Source organism: Sinocyclocheilus anshuiensis, unplaced genomic scaffold (assembly GCF_001515605.1).
Source record: "Sinocyclocheilus anshuiensis isolate Anshui unplaced genomic scaffold, SAMN03320099.WGS_v1.1 scaffold384, whole genome shotgun sequence".
NCBI classification, from domain to species: domain Eukaryota; kingdom Metazoa; phylum Chordata; class Actinopteri; order Cypriniformes; family Cyprinidae; genus Sinocyclocheilus; species Sinocyclocheilus anshuiensis.
Genome location: NW_015558571.1, coordinates 150,644 through 155,401, shown reverse-complemented (window position 1 = coordinate 155,401; position 4,758 = coordinate 150,644).

The following is a 4,758-nucleotide window of genomic DNA, read 5'->3' as shown; positions in this document are numbered from 1 at the left end:
ATATGTGAAGCTCAGCGTTCAGGTCCTATGAATGTTTAAATTGAATCGAACATAACTGGACTTGTTGCTGAACTTATTTCCAAAAAAGGAACACAGAGTCTCATCGATTGCACTTTAAGATATAGTAACATAAAAAATTTTTTATTTCTAATTAATAATAATAATAATAAATAAATAACAAATAAATACAAAAAAAAAATAAAAAAATAAAATAAAATAAAAAGTTGTGTCCCGTTGGTCACGGGAAATCAAGGTTTTATACAATTAGCCAAAAGCGAGATAACCGTTGATTTGACAGTATTCCAAGCTGTTATAGGCTACATTATCGGGTTTCTTCACAAAAAAAAAGACAAATAATCAAAAGGCTGGACGTCGGGTTATATAAGTTAATAACTATATTTTTATTGATCTGTTGTTTTAGAACTCACCTTACGCTGCTTTACTTTCATTTTAGGGTGTTAAGATAACAAAATCTTCCTTCCACCCCCATTTAAAGGGGACAGCTCACCAAATGTTTCAAAAAAGTGCATTCCTCCTTTACCCCCAAAATGTTAATAATGCATAATAAAATGATCATTCGTCATTTTAAATATTGGAATATGTTCAGCAAAATTGTATTGAGTCGTTGGTCTTTTTTTATTTCTTCTCAGCGCGTACATCGTCTGTAATTCATGACGATCATTTCCTAAAATACAGACTATCAAATACCTCTTATAATAGTGGGGTTGCTATTCTTATATGCATTTTAACCGCATGTAGAAAACAGAAACCAGATACACAAAGGTTTACAAACATCTAGAAGCCATTCACATCCACGGGATTCATTCTCAGTGCGAACATCCATCTGATGAAAAGGAGGTGTCAGGCCTGCGCACGTCCTTTATAAAGACCGATTGTCATTTAGACAAACACTGGAGGACAACATAAAGGCAAAGGTCAAGTCCTTTCCCAGTTCAAGTGTGCGCTGATTCACCCACAGGTCGACGGTGCACCACTTTATCGTCTAACTATTGTTAAAAAAAATGATGAACTGCTATAATACCTTTTATACTTCTGCAAAATACGAATGAAAAATGCACTGCATGGCAGTGTCTGTTTTTGATGGTTGCGTGCTTCCCTCTCGCTCCGCGAGTTCAATTATAACTGAGGAGACAGACGGATTAAAGAAACAAGTAACACTAATTGCGCGGCAGGTATAACGAGGAGGTCCAATCTAGCTTCCCCTCTCTCTATTGAGTTTGTGTCGTCTTAATGAATGACAGGTAGAGCTACTTCCTGCTTTCACACGTGCAAAAAATAGGCCTCTCTCTGCTTGCAGCCATGGACCCTTACTGGGCTCGGGAAACAATTGATTTTAAGCATATAGTTAATTATGTTCAAAAGGAAATCATCTTGGCCCGTCATAAGAACGCTTATATTAATCTCTGTTTTCCTTCGTGTATCATGCAAGCAAATATATTAATTTTCTGTGGTCAGCGATGTTTGGGATTGTTTTTGCCTTTTTTCTATTTTTAGAAAATAAATTATTAAAATAAATTAATCAAAATAGTTCTTACCTTGTCTTTTAGATCATTTTTTACGCCAAAAAAGGCCTTTCTGTGGTACAACCAGCGTCTGAATCTACACATTTTAACTAGCTGTTAACACTGAATCTGTGCAAATAATGGGGAAAATCTCAGACTATTCCACAGTCCTCGTCTGTCTAGTTTCCTCAGCCACACAAACGAGTATTATGAAAAATAGCCCAAGTCCAAAGAATGTCACAGTGGTCGACTTATTATTTAAATCTTTCATTATATGGGCAGAAAAAAAATCGTATAGAAACGTTCCTTTTGATTAATTAACTCGTGCACAACGGGGAAAAAAAGTCTCGCTAGACATAATTCTGCCCTTTTTATGATGATTTGAGACTTAAAAAGAAAGATCATCAGCTTTTGTATCAGGATCAAGACGTTTAGATGCAGCATGTGGTAACGGAAATGTTTTTGAAATGTCGGCGACAATTAAAACTAGATTTAAATAAAGACAGATTTTGCTATTTGTGAACAACCCTGTGAATTTCATATATTAAAAACAACCAATAATAATAATAATAATCTTTAATTTTAATGCGTGTTTTATTTTACTTATTTTTTATATTATATTATTTTTTGGCCAACGACTTTGTCTTGGTGCTGTCAAAAAAGAACAAAATAAGTTGTCTTATTCATTGAAAGATTACGATGAGTTGTTGCATTAAAGTGCTACATCAGAAAAGGTTGCTACTGACACTAATCAGGAATTTATTTCCTTCATCTACACCTTTATATTTCCTTCAAGACAGACTTGAAAACGTGTCAATTGTCAAGTACAGGGAGTGCATATATCGAGATAACATTTATTGTGTGTGTCTAATTGGAAAAGTCGATGTTGGAAGCCTAGCCACGCGTCTATAGCTCTAAGAAAGAAAGAAAGAGAGAAATAATGCGGAGCGGAAATGAACTGCAGTTGAATGACACTTTACTTGCCGGTGATTAATATTGATCCACACCCCCTTCAAGCGTCGTGCTTTAACAACACGCAGGTGGCTGTTGACATTTCACTCGGAGCCTCACCTCCAAAGAAATCCACACATAAATGTATATCCTAAATAAATAAATAAATACAACGGCGCGCAAATTATTAGTAATCAAAAGACACATAAAAAAAAAACAATAATATGCTTGATTACAGTAAAATTAAGACAATAAAATTATACGTTATATTAAGAAAAATTATCTCAATGAGAAAAAAAAAACATTCACATATCTGAAAATTAACATATTTTAAAGGAACACAGATTGGTTAAAACAAATAGCTTCATATTGTTTTACTAATTAACTAACTAAAAAATAAATACAATTAAATTGTACCTCTCAGGTCATGTGTAGCTCTTTGTTCCTCTCAGGCTGTGGGTCATTGGTTTCGGGATCGTGTGTTGTTACCTTCAGCAGGTCATATAGTCACTGACAGCACAGATATAATGTTGTTTAATAGACCGTGATGATGCAAAAGACATTAAACTTAACAAAGATGTGTCAAAAATTCCCATAATACTCCATATGTTCATTAGAGTGATCTCAGAGGGCCGTGGAACATTTCATTCATTTGTAATTTATGAATGTTTGACAAATATTACAGGGTATGTAAATATGAGAGGCGTAATGTCTTTTCTGCGGGAGATGAAGAAATGACCCAAAGTCTGTGTTGCTGCTAGAGCGATCGCACGAATTATTCCCCCTGCTCAAACTGTGCTTTCACCATGCACAGCACATTTCCGAGCCGTCGTGTGAAATAGTGCACATAAACCAATGACTTAAAACGTCACATTGGCAATGCATATTTGCATGTCTGAAACATTTTACACGTTAATATGATGCATGATATCTGATGCCTCGTCTATTTGCGCTTCTGTTCAGGAAAACGTTATACATTTTATTTTATTATATTATATTATATTATATTATATTATATTATATTATATTATATTATATTATATTATATTCCATTATATCATGTTCTATTATATCCTATTCTATTCTATTATATTCTATTTCATTCTATTCTATTCTATTCCATTCTATTCTACTCTATTCTATTCTATTCAACTCTATTATATTATACCCTATCCTATCCTATTCTATGATATCCTATTCTATTCTGTTCTATTCTATTACATTCCATTCCATTCAATTCCATTCTATTATATTCTATTCCATTATATCCTATTCTATTCTATTCTATTGTATTCCATTCTAACCTATTCTATTCTATTCTATTATATTATATTATATTTTATTCTATTCTATTCTATTCCATTCCATTCCATTCCATTCCATTCCATCCTATTCTATTCTATTCTATTCTATTATATTCTATTCTATTCCATTATATCCTATTATATTATATTATATTCCATTCCATTCTATTCTATTCAATTCCATTCAATTCAATTATATTATATTATATTCCATTCCATTCTATTCTATTCAATTCCATTCAATTCAATTATATTATATTATATTCCATTCCATTCTATTCTATTCAATTCCATTCAATTCAATTATATTATATTATATTCCATTCTACCCTATTCTATTCTATTCTATTCTATTCTACTCTATTCTACTCTATTCTATTCTATTCTATTCTATTCTATTCTATTCTGTATTTTCACCTCAGTTTATGCTCTCATTCCAGTCAGTTGGCTGCTGCCCTGTGCACTACTTTACCTTAAATGTAAATTGATCTGTCCCATGCCGGGTGTCAGTGTTTCTATGCGAAGGCTCTTCCTCGCACAGCAGAGTTTTGAAACATGCCTCATTCAGGTGGCCAGAGGTCAATTTCCACTGTTACCCTCAGACGTCTGAAACCTGACACCTGCGGAAAGTTGCACAATCCAAAACCAATTTACAACCTGTTGCTGAGGCTGCTAATAGGGAAGGCAGTGAATAATATATATATATAAGTCCACCTCTTTACTGAACATAACATTACCAACCATTCTAATGATCTTAAACCATTCACGCCGTGTGTTCAACTGAGTTAAAACTAGATGAAACCGAGGATTTGTCATTGCAAGCCAACGCTGTCTTCCGGTCACATCTAGGCTTTAAGGTTTTAAGACACAGAAGAATAAAAATGTGCAGTTCGACGTCCCCATCTTACGGATATTTGGCGACAACACTTTCTTCTTCCTCAAACTTTAATAGCTGAAGAAGAAAAAAAAAAAAAAAACGT